The sequence below is a fragment of the Aulonocara stuartgranti genome (genome assembly GCF_965226115.1).
Source record: "Aulonocara stuartgranti genome assembly, chromosome: 3".
In the NCBI taxonomy this organism is placed as follows: Eukaryota; Metazoa; Chordata; class Actinopteri; order Cichliformes; family Cichlidae; genus Aulonocara; species Aulonocara stuartgranti.
In genome coordinates this window covers 16,717,698-16,735,505 of record NC_138941.1, presented here as the reverse complement: position 1 = coordinate 16,735,505, position 17,808 = coordinate 16,717,698, and the positions used below count along the sequence as shown (strand labels likewise).

The following is a 17,808-nucleotide window of genomic DNA, read 5'->3' as shown; positions in this document are numbered from 1 at the left end:
TCATTGCAATAAAAACCTTGTGAAGAGACTGTTCTGGGGGAGATTGGCTCGTGAAGACTTGTGACGCTCATCTTCCCCATATGTACATATGTATAATAAAATCACTATTCTGACATCTACTGAGGGACCATGCAGTCGTTTGTCTCTTCCTCAAATTCGAACCTTGACATTTTGGTGCCGAAACACCGGTTTGAGGGGAGTCTAATGGACCTTGGCTGACGGTCTAGTGGTGTCAGACGGACGGCCGGGAGGTCCACTGAGTGATGGGCCCCGAAATATGAGAGGTAAGCACCGCCTGTTGTTGGATCTCCAAAGGTGCTGAATTGGAAATCAAGCTAAATTAAATGTTCACTCAGTGGAGCTTCTGTTCTGTCCGGGGTGATTTTGGGGTAATTAGTGTTAAAACTTAAGGGGGAATATTTGAAGTGAACTTTTGAGTTAAGAGGTTATGTTATGTGTTTACTCAATACGGTTTAAAAGGTTTAAAGGTGGGTTGAGGTCAGACAGCCAATAGGTAGTGTAGGGGATTTGGTTTAATCGACTAGCAGGGACGCGGTCTCGGGTCTCAGGTAATTAAACTGGGGGGGGCAGAGTGCCCACAGTGAGGCTTTTAAAATAAGTAAATGTTTTTAGGACTGGGGGCGGGGTGGTTCCCCCTAAGAATGCAGTTTGTTCAGCAGGTGGCACTGACCCCTAATCGCGGACGCGTGGTTAGGTTTTAGCCCGGAGTTGGCCTTCCGTTGGGCACTTGGGACGCCCAGTTAACAGGCTAGACAATCAATGGGTGATTGTCTTATACTGCATTAATTGAGTGATTGAGTCGGACTCGGCTGTAACCTATCTAACGTCGGAGACTGTGAACTTTTAAGTAAAGCCAAAAGCGTGATCTGGGATATGTCACGCTGAAGGTGGAGGTTCCTGTTTTCTTGGCGGGGAGCAGTTATAAATTAATTAGAACTTAGTTAATGAGGCCGTTTTCAAGGCGGCGTACTTGAAACGTGTAATTGATCAGTAAGGGCGCGGCCCTGGGCTATAGATGCTTTTAAAGTAGTCGAAAACGTAGGGATACCTGTATAGAGATAAGAGGTGAAATAAAAGAAAATAGGCTGTTCTGGCATGTGGTGTTTTTCTTACGTTTATACGGGCCCGTCTATGTAAATAGAATATAAATTACCGGTGTGTGTAAATAAAGTGTAAAATAGTGGTATAAACTGTCTGTTGAATTTCTCCTGAGTGTTGAAAAAAGGAAAAACTCTTTTCTGCTCTCTCTGAGAGAGGGGCTGTGTGTGTGTGTGACAGGAAGTGTGCATGCCCATAGAAGGAAAGAGATGAGGTAAACTCTGTGCAGATAGACCGAAGTAAAAAAAAAAAAAAGGAAAAGTGTGTCTCTCTCTCTGTCTCAAGCTGTTGCAAGGAGGGGGGCTTCTAACCCCGCGGTGTGTGTATGAGGAGAGACGGAGAGAGAGGGGGGCAGCGTGCGTCCATTTAATATTGAGGAAAGTCCAGAAGCTGTTTTTTCTGTTTCTTTAAGTTTGAATGGGCATGAAGCGAATGGAGGTTTTAAGAAAAGAAATGAAAATCATATTAATGCTAGGTTTTAGTGTGTTAATACAGGTTACAGATAGATAAAGGTGGACTTCTCTCAACCTGGAATTTTGAGTACGGCGCCAAAACCAGTAGAGTAACATAATTGGGAGAAAATAGGCCGGATTTTGGCTTAAAGTTGTACAGCTTGACCTCCCACTTGTCCCCATCCTGAGAAGAAGCTCAAAGGACAATTAATCTCCTGATGAAGACCAATAGAACATCGTGAACTTGAGAAGAATTTACAAGCAGCCAAAAAACAGTGCAAATGAACTGTTAACCCTGAAACCAAAACTGACATGCACTCTGAGTTACAGGCTGGACAGTTGAACGGTGGGAAAGCACTGGACACTGATTGTCAGATTTGCCATGCTTGGAGTAATCTTGAAGAGACGATTGAATGAAAGCATCAACAGAGAAGAAGAAACCACGTGATGGAAAATGCACGGTGGACTGCAGGCTGGTAAGAACAGTGTGATATGACACTGAATGTGATATTTTGCCAGGCTGGGACTTAATCCAGAAGGAAATACTGAAGAGAAACGGAGAAGAAAGGAACTGTGCTGGTGAATTCAGGACAATAAATGGACACTGAGAGAAGAGGACAGGAACCAGTGAGAGGTGAAGCTTGACTGTAAGAATACGGGGTATAATTAGATTGAAACGAAAGCCTGAACTCATGATGGTGTATAGAGATGTCCACCTGAAAACTAAAAGAGGTAAACAGAAGAAGATAAAATAAAGAAAGAAAATAACTGATAGTTGCATGAGTGAATGGAAAAAACACGTACACAAAGTGTTACATGTGAAATTATACTCTTATAAAGAATCAGAAGTGAGATAGTTTTGAATTAAGAAATCAGTGAAACGATGCATGAATTCACTCTGACTATAACATATAGAGGCAATGAAGAAAGCAGCTTACACGCACTGAACATTAACAAAATATATAGGATTGGCAATGAAAACCTGCTTACACTTACGGGCAGTTTAAGTACTCATGATGATAATAAAATGTCTCAGTTGTGTTTCTTCAGGGGCGAAACAGACCTGGATCAATTCTCCACGTGCAGCAGTCGAAAGAACCTATAGGTTAACTTGACTGGATATGTTAAGGCAAGTTTCTGGTTGAATTGTTCACAGCGCCATGTCTCCATAAACCTGACAAGTGAGCCCTAATTTGTGGCTGAGGATGAGGAATGCTGTTAATAAGGTGGGAACTTAAAATTTGGGTTAGCAAATTTGGGGTAAGAAAACTGACGGCTTAAGTGGAGAAGATGTGCAGGAGTCTGACACACTGCCAAAAGCAACATATGCAAATTCACATACACAAGCAGAAAATGCATTAACCTTACTTGGTTAAGAACACAAACATACGCAATAACACACAGCTTGCTGTTTGTATGAGTATGGGGTGAATGTTTAATGAAAACATTTGAGTATGTTGAATCTAGGCATGTTAAAGTGCATAAAGGGGTGATGTGATTGTGGTGTGCAAATTGTGTGGTTTTAACTAGACTTTCGGTGTATTGAGGAGGTGGAATTATGTGGTGACAATACTTGTGTCTTTAAGGGGTTTGAGGTTGTAGTGGTGATGGGCTGATTTTGTCAGCTTGGGTGGAATTGTTTTTGTTTTTTGTTTTTAATAGAGGGAGTTGTAGGACACATGGTCATGTTTGAAAGGGGCCCATTATTTTTGTAACAGTGCACTCAAAGAAAACCTGTCAGGTGATTTTGTTTTGTGTTCTCATGAGCTAATAATCAGCTCTCTTTTTCTCATTTTTGTTCTAAGCAGGCCTGCAACAGTGAATAACAGCACAAATTCTCGGGAAGAGCAAATATAAGGTGGGCTTTCCAGATTACAACTGGCTGAGGAGAAAGCTACCTGTGGGGATCTGATTAGGTTGTAAGTCCCTGTCTAAAGGATTGTTGCAATTCAATCCAGTCCAACACCTAAGGAACTATTTTCCTATGGAAAATAAAAAAGAAGGAGCTCAGGTTGAATAAATCTGGACGAACAATTTGCTTTTACTAGAGAAAGTTTCTGTTTTATTGAGTGGGGTTATATTAGGGGATTATAGTATATTGTTGGGAGAATCCCAAATGCTAAAGGGGGAAAATTAGTGAGGGTTGAAGAAGGAGAATAGGTTTGATTTCTTTTTGATTTCTAGAAGTAGTGGCTATAATGTAGGCGTACACATACAGTTATTACATAGATTTATTTTTGGGATGAAGGGGAGAGCTTAAAAATAGAGATGATTTCTTTTTATATACATATTGCATTCTGTGCCTTTAAAGGAGTTGTGGCTCAGTTCATCTCTTGAGGGTCACGAGCCTTTGGCTAGCGCTATGATTGGCCAATCTACTGTGAGGAGGATATGAGTCATTGTAGGATTGCACGCGCTTACAGACACAGAGTCCAGAAACACACATGAGAGCATTGATTCCAGGCAAAAGGCCTCAAAGTCGTTTAGCTTTTAACTGAACTTAAAGACGGACCAAAGAGGAAGGAAAGCATAGATTTTGGTTGAGTCTGATAAACTAGAATTAGAATGTATTGTTACATTAAAAGGAGCCAAATGAAATAAAAAGAGTTATATCAAAACACGTTATAACATAGGAAATGTGAGGTTAAAGTGGAGTTAGTGTTAACACACAGGAGTTGTTTCTTGGCAGCATTTAGCTATGATGAAATTTAGGCAGGAGCAATTGCTTATATGCTTCGACTCAATTGATTAAAGTGGAAATGGGGTTTTGCTTCCTTTGCAGTAGATCTCGGGACCACAAGAGAGGGTCAGAGCGAGGACACAACCTATGGCGCTAAATAATAAAACATCATCACCATTGCATTAATAATATAATTGACAGCACAGATATAATTTAATTCGGAGGTTTAAACAGGGTGTGTCTTTCAGAAAGACTAAGGTGCATTCTTTTACTAAGCTCTTAGTAGGGGTTCTTGATGAAAACATTTATTCAGCCTCTGGTCTGGTAAAAAGGTCAGAAGGGCATCGAGTAATGAAATTCAGTAGGATTAGCTCATTAGGATCAAACACAAGTTTAAGCAGGTAATACTGTTACCATCATCATGTCTGGGTTATTGAGTGGGTGGAGAACTGATACATAGATGACTGAGTTAGTATTGTTTTGGGGAACGTGATAGCAGGAGTAAATAGGATCCTGCAGCCAGAGTCTAAATGACTGAAATTAAATGAGGGAAACTAGAAGAGTTTTGTTTTGTTTTATTTTGGGGTTTCTGAAGTATGGGGAAGGTTTTACCCTGGCACCAAGTTTTAGAGTGGGTATTTTTCACCTATAAGAGAAAGAATATTCAGTGACAAGTCCGAAGACCCAGGCTTCTTTTTATTTACTTTTGGTTTTTGATTTATATTTTGAACAGTGCACTGATTTTTGTTTGAGAATCTTTTCTTTAAGCAGATCTGCATATCGGAAATCACAAGCGTTACACGGCGGCGAGAAAAAGTGTTGTAAGTGGTTTTCTCCACATCCGATCTCAACTTTTTGTTTTTCTTTTTGAAATGAGCTCATTTTGCTGAGGGCGGAAATCTAAATGCGGCGATGGTTTCCACTATCAGCAAAGGATGAATGAATAAATGGATGAAAGACTGGAAATAAAACAAACGGACTGACTGGTAAAAGATGACAAGACTTGACCATGACTCAAGGTTAACCACCTCCACCTAGATAGGATAAAAGGGTGGATGAATTTATGTGTTTCTTTCTACAGGAGCAGAAAGAGGACAGCGACATCTGAGGTTGCATGGCAATTTAACTTTAAATGTTACTTTCTGTGTATGTGAAAGTGTGTGTACACACCTGCGCAGCGTTAACACTCTCTTTTTAAGTTGACAAGTGGTTGATGTTTGCCAATAATGTTTTCTTACTACAGGATTTCTGGGCTTATGTGTGAAGAAACGGTGTTTATGGGTTATGATTTGGTAAGGCGATTAAACAGCGGGAGACACATCCTGTCTTGACAACAGTGTGATTCTTTTTACAGGAAATCTTTTATAGCATCTCTGGTAGGTAGATGGCTGACTGCGGTCAATGTGCTGCTAATGTTTGCTTTGCTTTTGTTAAGAATGCGTGAGGAGAGTGCAGTAGAAAACAGACAAGTGACATGAAAACAAAAGAATAATAGTAAAACAAGTAATAATAACAAATAACAAATTTGAGGACAGTTTGACGTAGAGTTCACTAACTGGCCATTAGGGGGCTCTGAGTGATAAACCAGTGGAGTAACATTGCCCAAGTATGAATAAAACAAATTGCGGCAATAATAGTGATTTAATGGTCGGAGGAAACCTGAACATGATACTTGTCTGTTGTGCTGAATCTTTTATTACTCTTATGATTTACAGGTGGTTGTAAATAAGCTGTTGGATTTGACAGATTTGCTTTTTAGGTGAATTGGGAGTTAAAAGGAGCTTAACATGTAACTGCTGACTGATGTTTTTACATAAGATGACAGGTTGATAGGAGATTGTTTTAGAGATCATAACGTTCTTGTACAGGTCTCAGTAGGGAGTCGACTGCAGCATTTGATTAATTCATTCCAGGCTCCTAATAGGCTAGGACTCTAGACTGAAGTAATTGATAGTTTAAAGGAATCGTGATCGTTTTGTACGTTAGTTGCATATTTTATACTCATAACTTGATACTCTTATCACGAAGTTTAAAGTAAAAGTAAAAGAGCCTGGGAACAGGGATCATGAAACTGTGGGGAAAATTAGAAACTAATGAGGATGTTGGGGTTGATAAGTGCTGTGACGTATTGGTTGTGTGCTGGGAAAGCCAGCACAAAAGGGGGAATTATTGAGGAAAACATCTTATTTTACTGTCACTATATATCATTCATAAAGCACTGTTATTATTTCATTATTACTTCATTAGTCCGCATCACCTTATCATCAATATTATCATGTATCACTTATCATTTAGTAAATCTGCTACAATAGAATTCTAGATACAATACTCTATCAGTTAGTAAAGCACCAGGTTAGCTGGGGGTCCAGTCAGGCCGCAGTAAAGTCATATGAGGACACTCAACTTTGGTTGGCCTGAACTCACAATATCACAAAACTGCACACTTAGATACACACTATTGGTTATGTTCCCAGAATACAGAGGAGTAGAAACATCTGGAACATGTTGTTCTTAGCCATAGAAGGACATACAAGGGAGAACTGACTGATATACTTATCATGTGATTTGACGTCATCATTGCAATAAAAACCTTGTGAAGAGACTGTTCTGGGGGAGATTGGCTCGTGAAGACTTGTGACGCTCATCTTCCCCATATGTACATATGTATAATAAAATCACTATTCTGACATCTACTGAGGGACCATGCAGTCGTTTGTCTCTTCCTCAAATTCGAACCTTGACACCACACAAAAATACTGCAAAAGGAAACGGTCACCTTATAGACATAGTGTATAAACTCAAAATGCACATTTCACTTAAAATTAAGATTAGGGCTTTGGACAGATCACATAGTTCAATTCAACATATAAGACTTTAAGAATGCACAAGCATCTACTTTAAAATCTAATTAATTTATCATTCATGATATTATTATGTACAATTCCAATGTATTTCGTTCATCTCCCTTAAATAAACAGGCAGCCTGAAAGTATGAATTATCCATATACAAATACACATAAATGTGTGAACTGTCTCAGTGGCTGATTGTGCCCCACAGGCCTCAGTGTGAGCTTGAAGACATTTATAATGTTAAAGTAGTTAAATGTGCAGGTGCTGACGATAAACACATTTTGAATGAAAGCCGGGGAACTTTGGTAACACAGAAACAAGTGGCTATTCTTTGTGACCATATGGACCACTCTATTACCGTTATTTCACCCAAAGGCACCAAGTTAATACTCAAAAAAGCTGCAGCAATACACTCAAATATAAACAGTACTTGGTGACAACTTTGCTTTTAGCCTTTAACAATCTGGGGTCCAGGGTATAATTGGCCGTTTTTGACTACTTTTGATTTGGCCTCTATTTCACCTTTAAAGACTGTTTCTCTTGCCAATCTGTTATTTTCTCATTTTGACAAACTGTATCAGCACAACAACAAAATACAAGTAGAAAGTGATATTTTTGACTGTAAGAACCACAAGCATGTTTAACAAATCATTTTCATAACTTGAAATGCAAACAGAAATTGTACATTCGGTCCATCACACACTGCAATCTGCCTTTGGTGGCTTTAAGGCAGCAACTGTGACGTTCAGTAGTAGAACTGACACACAAAACAAAACAACAACTACACTACACACTAACTACACAAGACAACACACTAACTTGAGACTCCAAACATGGTAAACGTCACAAATCTCTAACGTATCAAAACTCTCTCTCTCTCTCTCTCTCTCTCTCTCTCTCTTTCGCTCACTCGCCTGTCACTCCTAAACTTCCCCCTCTTCCAAAACAACCAAATGTCATTGTAATGTCCTCTGCCTCTAACGCCTTGCTAGAGTCGACATTCAGACTAAACTCCTCTTCAAAATGACCACGCAGACAAGAGGGTTTGACTTCACTCCCTTTACTTAGGCCAGTTGAAGTAGGGTAAAACTGAGAAACAACATGAAATGCTCTTAGAAATCACAGATGAGGACAAATACACAATAACAGCACAAATTGCTTGTTTAGCCGAAAGCGTTAGCAAATCCTCTCTTTACAAACGTTTCTATTAAGTAAACACTGCAATCACATTACTTCAAGTAGATTTGTTCATTAGTAAGGGTAGAACAGAATTACATACCGACAATGCCCTTAAAGACCATCTTAAGGGAGGCGATTGCCACTACAGCAGAGGACCGGAGAACAGGAGAAGTCTTTTCCCCAAACAATAACATGCACTTTCTGATGACATCATCGAACAGAGACAGAGTCGCGCATGTTACACCAGGTCGTGCCAGAAGAGGGCACTAAAGAGTAACTTTCTCAGGGAAAATCTATTTAAACAGAACCCGGTTACATGGTGACAGAACACTCCCCGTCTGAAACTCAGCAGGTTTCACCTATTAATATGACAAGGTCAAACACATTTCAGTCATCTGGAGGAATGAGCAAGATCATCTCATTCACGGGTCGGACGTAAAGCTTTGGTCCCTCTTTCTTAATGACCTTCACTTGCACTTTGCGCACCCTTCCGTCTTTACTGGGATACACATCAACGATAATACCTAAGGGCCAGTCGTTCCTGCTACACTGACTGTCCTTAAGAAGCACCACACTTCCTTGCTTAAGGTTTGGCCGGTCAGAAGTCCACTTTGTTCGACACTGTAGTGTTGACAGATACTGTTTCCGCCACCTGTCCCAAAATGTGTTAGACAAGCTTTGGACCCTGCGCCACTGTTGCTTCAATAGGTCTTTATGTCCAAAATCTCCTTCTGGTACTGGGCATGGACCTACTTTCTGAGTAAGCAATGAAGCCGGTGTAAGAATGAAAGGATCTGTAGGATCATTTGACACGGGCACCAATGGTCGACTGTTCACTATGGCCGAGACCTCAGCCATGAATGTTGTGAGTACCTCATGTGTGAGTTTGGAGGAGCCCATCTGAAGAAGCATCAAGTCCAGGATACGACGTGTGATGCCGATCATCCTTTCCCACGCTCCTCCCATATGAGAGGAATGTGGTGTGTTGAAGGTCCACGTACATCCGTGTTCTGACAGAAACCTCTCCATGTGTTTCCCATCAAGATTCGAGGGAATCCCCATATCCTTGCAAGCTCTGGTGAAATTAGTACCCTGGTCGGAGCGTATGCTTTTCAAAGGTCCTCGAATCGCCATAAACCTTCTGAATGAGTTTATGAAACTGGAGGCATCCAATGACTCAATTACCTCAATGTGTATAGCTCTGACACACAGACAGGTAAAGAGGACAGCCCACCTCTTACTTTCGGCGTGGCCTCCTCTCGTGCGACGGGCTGATACAGACCAGGGCCCGAACACATCAATGCCGACGTTGCTAAAGGGTGGTTCCATGCTGAGCCTGTCAGGTGGCAAGTCTGCCATCTTTTGGACTTCACACCTCCCTCTCAGCCTTCGACAAGTGACACACTCGAAAACGAGTCTATTAATGCATCTCCTGCCACCAACGATCCAGTAACCTGCAGCTCGGACAGCCCCTTCAGTGAAAAGACGTCCTTGGTGACGTACCTGCTCATGAAGGTGACGCACTATGAGAGTGGTTACGTGATGCCGTCCAGGCAGGACCAGTGGCCGTTTCTCGTGGAATCCTATTTTTGCCTCAATGAGGCGACCCCCAATCCTTAACAGCCCGTCTGAGTCAATGAAAGGATCCAGGGCAACGAGTGGGCTGCTCTTGGGAATGTTGGCGTTTGATGCAAGACACTCCAGTTCTTTCCTATAGACCTCTTGTTGAACTGCTTTGATAATGACTAGCTTACTCTGTTCAAGAATATCCCTGGTTGGGGGTGTGCTGCACTGGTGCCAACCCTCACATTTCTGAGCGACACACTCCGTTCCTTTTTTGAAGCTCTGAACAATGTGAATAAGGGTACCAAGAGCCCTTATGAGGGAACCCCAGCATGAGAAGCGATTGAACCGCCCAGAGCCGAGATGTTTGAGGACAGTGACCGACAGTGTTGTGACTTGAGGCCTGATTTCACTGTCTTGATCTGGTTCCAAAAGGTCAAACCTCTGTACCACCGGTGACGCCCCTTCAAGTCGAGACAAGAATGCCGGTCCAGAGAACCATATTGTGTTCTCAAGGTGGTCTGCTGTGATAGACCGTGAGGCGATGTCTGCGGGGTTGTCTTCTGAGCAGACATATCGCCACTGCTGTGGCGTAGTGCTTCGTCTGATCCTCTGGACTCGGTTGCTCACGTATACATAAAACCTTCTCTTCTCATTGTAGATATATCCGAGCACCACCTTACTGTCTGTGTAGTAGGTGACTGCGTCAAATACAATGTCTATTTCGGAGGTGATGACCTCAGACAGAGTTACTGCCATGACTGCTGCACAAAGCTCCAACCGAGGTATAGTATGCTCTGGACGTGGGGCCAGTTTGGCTTTACTTGCAACCAATCTAGTGCAGCATCCCCCATCTGCATCCACAGTCTTCAAGTAGGCAACGGCAGCTACTGCTTTCTCTGAGGCATCTGAGAAGACACAGAGTTCTGTTAACTTGACAGTAGATGGTGACATGTTTGAGTATGGTCGGGGGATCCTCAGATGTCTTAACTCCTGCAGAGAATCTCTCCAACTTTCCCACACCTTTTCCTTTTCTGCTGGTAATGGGGTGTCCCAGTCTGAAGATTGTGAGGCTAGTTCTCGAAGCAGCAGTTTTCCTTGAATTGTCACAGGGGAAATGAATCCTAGAGGATCGTACAGGCTGTTCACCGTTGAGAGGACTCCTCGTTGAGTGAATGGCTTTCTCTCGTCCTGGACCCGGTAAGTAAAACAGTCTGAATCCAAGTCCCAGTACAGCCCAAGGCTACGCTGCATTGGTAGAGTGTCAGCAGTAAAGTCCAAATCTTTCAGGTCTGTGGCGTGATCTTCACTGGGAAAGGCCTTCATGACCTCCTTGCTGTTCGACGCCAGCTTATGCAGCCTAAGGTTAGAACAAGCCAGCATTTTTTGGGTTCTTTTGAGCAGGTCAATAGCTGCATCTGCTGTGGGCAAGGACTTTAACCCGTCATCTACGTAAAAGTCACGAGTGACAAACTGTTCTGCATCCTCCCCATACTCCTTCCGGCCTTCCAGTAGATGGCAGTAGATGGCCACAGCCGGAGAAGGACTATTTCCAAAGACGTGCACATTCATACGGAACTCCATAATCTCTTTCCCTGGGTTGTTCTCTTTAAACCAGAGGAACCTGAGGAAGACCTGTTCTTTCCGAAACCGAAGGAGGACTCCTACCAGGGTGTTGTTGAGGTCTGGTCCCGTTAGGAGTACTTGGTTCAGAGACAAACCTTTGTGCTGGGCACTGGAGTCGAAGACGACTCTTATTTGAGAGGGCTTCTTGGGATGGTAAACCCCAAAACAAGGCAGGTACCAATGCTCCTCATTAGGCTTCAGAGGTGGGGCTTCTTCAGCGTGCCCATTCTGAAAGATCTTTGCCATGAACGAGACAAACTCTTCTTTCATTTTAGGCTTCCTTCTGAAAGACCGCTGTAGAGATTTGAGACGTTCAAGTACTTGCTCGTGGTTATGAGGGAGCCTTGGTCGTGGAGATCTGAAAGGCAGGGGAGCCACCCACCTGTTTTCTTGGTCCTTATAAACCTCTTGCTCCATGATGTGGATGAACTGTCCGTCCTCGATTGAAGGAGCTTCTTTGTCGTCGTCCTTTGTTGTCTGGAACACATTACAGTCTAAAGTGGCCCATTTCTCACTGGCAAGGGGATGTTTGCATGTCAGTCAGGGGAAATGAAGGGGAGCTACCACTACTATATTTCTCTTTTACATAGTACTCGTTTGGGCATGGCTGAAAGAGAGAAGGACGTCCATTTTTCAATACGTTAGTGTAGCAAGAGCTGATGACCGTAGGTCTGTGGACATCTCCAATGCACACATCTCCCACAATAACCCAACCCAGGTCCAACTTCTGGGCATAGGGTGCGTTTTGTGGGCCATTCACTTGTCTTCTGACCTTATGAACCCTAATGATATCTCTGCCTAACAAGAGCAGAATGGAAGCTTGTGAGTCTAGCTTTGGAATGTGTTTCGCAAGGGCCTTCAAATGACTGTGGTTTAATGCTACCTCTGGTGTTGGTATTTCTGCACGGTTATTTGGGATCTCGTTGCATTCAATCAGTGGCGGCAAAGAGAGTGTGACACTGCCGTTGATGGGTTCGATCACAAAGCCACGTGCTTGTCTGCCTTCTGTCTCTTGTGTTCCAGCACATGTCTTCAAGGTGTATGGTGAAGGAGACCCTGAGATGTTGAATAAGTCGAAAAACTCGGCACGTGCAAGTGATCTGTTACTCTGCTCATCTAATATTGTGTATACCGTAACTGCAGCTTCGGGGCAACCAGTTGGGTACACCCTGGTTAGACATATTTTTGAGCAGGAACGCCCTGCGGAATAGTTTCCGCAGACCTCAGTACATGCTGTGGAGACGTCATCTCCATTCAGGTTGGAGTTTCCCTCCCCGCCCTGATCTGGTGCGGAATGTGCTGTGTTGGTGGACCATAGGGCAGATCCAGGGTGGAGGGCTGCAATGTGGCTCTTGCTCCCACACTCTGAGCAGGAGATGTCATGTTCACAATTCCTTGCCAAATGTGTGGCTCTGCAGCACCTGTAACATATTCCGTACCTTTTTAAGAGTGCTTTCCTTTCTTCCATTGGCTTCTCTCTAAACCCGCGACACCTGGGTAAGGGGTGGGGTTTATTGTGTAGCGGGCAGCGCTCTGCTGGATCATCTCTAGTGGATGACTCGCTTCCAGATTGGGTGCGAAACGATGCAGTCCTTGTACCGTTGAAAGGGGGGCGAGGATCCGGCGAGACCCTCGTTTTAAAAACTGCCACAGCTTTGTTACATTCGGCTTTAGACGCTTGCTTAGCACATGGTAACTCACTGCCGAATGTTGTCTGTGTGAGGCCAGGGTCGTTGCGCATGCGTGCTTCCCGACACACAAAGTCCACAAAGAAGCCGAATGGGGGACAGGGAGCCCCGTGATCTTCTTTGTACTTAAAGCCTAGAGAAAGCCATTTTTCCTGGAGGTAAAATGGCAGCTTCTGCACCACAGGGGTAACACCACGAGGGGTATCCAGATAACTAAACCCAAGCAGGTCTCCATCTTCTTTGACAGCCTGTATTTCCAACAGCAAGTCTCCCAGCTCTCTTAGCTTACGACCGTCTCTGTTTGGGATCTTGGGAAAGTTGTCTAACCTTTTCAAAAAGGCACCCTCGATGACCTCTGGTGCACCATAGCATTCATTAAGCCTATCCCACATAGCTCTGAGTCCGTTTGCTGGTTGGTTCGCATACACGGATCGTATTCGTCTGGCATGTTCAGCTGAGTCCTTACCTAGCCATTTCACAAGGAGGTCAAGCTGTTCACTTGGTGAGAGGTTGAGACCTCTGATGGCATTCATAAACGATGCTTTCCAGGCTCTGTAGCATTCAGGGCGGTCATTGAAGTGAAGGAGCCCTGTAGTCACCAGTTCACGTCGAGCCATAAATCTAACAAGGTCTGACATGTTCTGCTCCATTTCTAGTGGAGTGTACAGTGGGTCCCTTTCCTGGCATGTGGTCTCATGTGGGTGACCGGAGTTGTCTGGGGTTGTGATATATGCGGTGCCGGTGTAGCCGCTGTCCAGAGGCTGTCGTGCATAATTGACCGTTGGTTCTTGTTTAGGGGTGTAGGTCTCACTTTGATCAGTCTTGCCTGGGAAATGATCCTTTAGATTTGCTATTATGGGTGTGGTTTGGATTTGGATGTGTGGTGTCGCAACTGGTTTGAGGCTTGGTCGAAAATGTACATCGGATCCTGGCGTAAAGATCTTGGGGTAGGAGTCTATGGTCGGTGAATGCTGAGGGAGTTTCATCTCCGTGTTATCATTGGAGGTTTCTAGAATGGGCGTGGTTTGGCTGCCATGTGAGGCACCTTTCACATATTCTCTTGTGCGCGTTACTGGGTCGTCAGCAGGAACATCTATTTCACTAAGACCCTCGCTATTATCTTGGATCACTGCAGCCTCCAAAACTTCTGCTTTTGCTTCTGCAGCTGCAGCCCTTTTTTCCATGCGTACTTTATCTAATGACGCTTCAAGACGTATTTTTCGAAGCTGCATAGAAGCTTCCAGTTCTGCTTGCTGCAGCTTCAGATCGTTCTCTTTATCCACAAATGCTGCTTCAGCCTTAGCTGCCTCAGCTTCTGCACGTGCTTGTGCGGCGGCTGCCTTACTTGCAGCTGAACTCCTGGTATGCCTGGAGGAGCCAGATATATTAGATCTGGTTTTCATTGATGCGCTGGTTCTCTGTGACATGTTGCTGTCGGTTGGATTTTTCCTACATCTGCAGCTGAATCTTAGAGCTGAGCTGTTTCTGGAGGATAGCTCTACTTGCTGTCCAGTTCTTCACGAGACTGGTCTTTGAGAGGATGTCGTTTTAATGTAATGTCCTCTGCCTCTAACGCCTTGCTAGAGTCGACATTCAGACTAAACTCCTCTTCAAAATGACCACGCAGACAAGAGGGTTTGACTTCACTCCCTTTACTTAGGCCAGTTGAAGTAGGGTAAAACTGAGAAACAACATGAAATGCTCTTAGAAATCACAGATGAGGACAAATACACAATAACAGCACAAATTGCTTGTTTAGCCGAAAGCGTTTACAAATCCTCTCTTTACAAACGTTTCTATTAAGTAAACACTGCAATCACATTACTTCAAGTAGATTTGTTCATTAGTAAGGGTAGAACAGAATTACATACCGACAATGCCCTTAAAGACCATCTTAAGGGAGGCGATTGCCACTACAGCAGAGGACCGGAGAACAGGAGAAGTCTTTTCCCCAAACTATAACATGCACTTTCTGATGACATCATCGAACAGAGACAGAGTCGCGCATGTTACACCAGGTCGTGCCAGAAGAGGGCACTAAAGAGTAACTTTCTCAGGGAAAATCTATTTAAACAGAACCCGGTTACATGGTGACAGAACAGTCATGTTGCCATATAACTTTTTGATTGGTCGACATGGTACATTTTTCCACCAATAGGGAAGGAGTGTTTTTTCTTTTTCTTTTTTCACTCACAAGCAAAGCGTTTGCTAGCACTCTCCTTAGAAAACGCAGGTTTTACCATTTCTTCTTGGAGTAAACGCCACTGTTGTATTCAGAAAAAACAAACACTGGTTTTACGTGACCTATCAACACAATTTAAAAACTGGTACATAGTTTGAAGTCCGCACGTTTGACCCAAGTTGAAATGAAGACTCTGGGTCCGTCGACCCCAGAGGGTTAATCAGAAAGCCTTAAGTTAGCTAGTTATGTATCAGGCTAATGTTTAAAGCTTTCACTTGAGTAAATTAACTCATATCACTGCTAAGTAATGTTAGCTAAGTTCACAGCATATTCTATAATAGCGCTGCCATACTGAATCACACTCAGTGCATTTCAGTCATTTCTCCAGTGAGTTTGATAGCTAGAAAAAAAATAATCATAATTTTAAAAAATAGCATGTTTAACGTACACGTATTGGAAAATTATTTACTAGGACTCACCTATCATGCGACTGTCGTTTTTCATCAAACACATATTAAAACAGCAACCTAAAGGTATGTTAGCGCACTCATCCCTGACTGTCCGAGGAGGGGCGGGGTAACATGTTGAAACAGACAGAGGGGCAAGGCAGCCCAGGTGGGGAAATTTTGCTTTTACATTTTGCGACTCATTTTATTTCTCTATCTGATAAGAAAACTATTCAATCAGATAGTTAATTGTGGTGAATTAAATACAGTTACACTTTCAAGCACTTTTAAGCACCACATCTGAAATTCAAGCACTTTTCAAACCTTGAAAAGACAACATTACAATTCAAGCATTTTCAAGGATTTCAAGCACCCGTACGAACCCTGAGCTGAAGCCAACAGGAAGCAGCTTCAAACAAACACAACAAGAGAAAAAACTCTGAAGGTTTCACATTAAAGTCGTACATTTATCATAAAAACAGGACAAAGACTTGAAAAAGTCGTGTTTTTCCTTCCAGGAACCACAAGGCTTCACTTTTAAAGGTGAAGTGTGAAAGAAATGGACATATTTGAAGTCCAACACCTTTTTCCAGTCACATTATTAAAGCAGACAAACTACAAGCTCATTTTCATTCCAACAAGTCATCTTCTGACCTGGACTAACAACACTGGTCTCTATGTGCAGCTGGCTGTGAGACCAGTGCTCAGGGAGAGTCTACAAAGTGCAAAACTGAAAGAACAAATAAATCAAATTCAAATTTTATTTGTCACATACACAGTCATACACAGTACGATATGCAGTGAAATGCTTAGACAACAGCTCGTGACCTAAAGAAAAAAAAAGGAAAAGGCTATGAATAAGATAGGAAATAAATATGAAAAATTAAAAAGGGTAAATTTAACTAGGAAGGAATAAAATATAAATTAAGGTTAAAAATGAAATAACTGTACAACACAAATTAGAATGAAGAGTAAATTTAACTGGGAAAGAATAAGATAAAATATATAAATTAAAGTTGAAAATAAAATAACTGTACAACAAAATACACAATATCGAACTATATAAGAATGTATGAAGAAATATAAATAAATATATATATATATACACAATAACAGCAGCTGTACAAGTATTAACTGGAAATGAAGAATATAGTGACCAGTGTTGTGCAATCCACATTATGTCTTGTGCAGTGCAAATATGCTTAAAGTGATTTAAGTGATAACAATGTCCAGAATGTCCAGTGTGTGTGTAAGAACTATATGTGTGGGTCAGTACTGTGTGGTGGTGTGATTGTGATTGAGAGACCGTATCGCCTGCGGGAAGAAGCTCCTCCTCAGTCTCTCTGTGTTGGTCTTCAGGGAGCGGAATCGCTTTCCTGACCTCAACAGAGAGAACAGTCTGTTGTTGGGATGGCTGAGGTTCTTCACGATCTTCCTGGCCTTGGTCCAGCACCGCCTGCTGTAGATTGAGTGCAGGTCAGGGAGCTCGGAGCGGATGGTGCGCTCAGCTGACCGCATAACCCTCTGTAGAGCTCGTCTGTCCTGTATGGTGCTGTTCCCGAACCAGGTTAAGATGTTTCCCGTCAGGATGCTCTCTATGGTGCACGAGTAAAAGTTCCTGAGCACCTTGGAGGGCAGTTGGAAGTCTCTCAAGCGTCTGAGGTGGTAGAGACGCTGTCGGGCCTTTTTCTCCACGGTGTTGATGTGACAGGACCATGACAGGTCCTGCGTGATGTGAACTCCGAGGTATTTGAAGCTGTCCACTCTCTCCACTGGGCACTCGTTGATGACGGGGGTCTGGTAGTTCCTCTCCTGCTTAGTGCTGAAGTCCACTATCAGCTCCTTTGTCTTACTGACGTTTAGAAGGAGGTTGTTCCTCTGGCACCAGTTCTCCAGATTCCTAATCTCCTTCAGGTAGGCTGTCTCGTTGTTATCAGAGATCAGGCCCACCACGACGGTGTCGTCAGCAAACTTGATGATGGTGGCGGAGCTGGTAGTGGCCACACAGTCATATGTGTACAAA

General features: G+C 43.1%; 1 protein-coding gene across 1 annotated transcript in view; it reads right to left on the bottom strand.

Annotated features, from left to right (window-relative positions):
* Positions 1-17,808, bottom strand: part of LOC309702568 (uncharacterized protein) — a 1,257,380-nt gene that overhangs the window by 784,950 nt on the left and 454,622 nt on the right. The gene's annotated exons all lie outside the window — the stretch shown is intronic.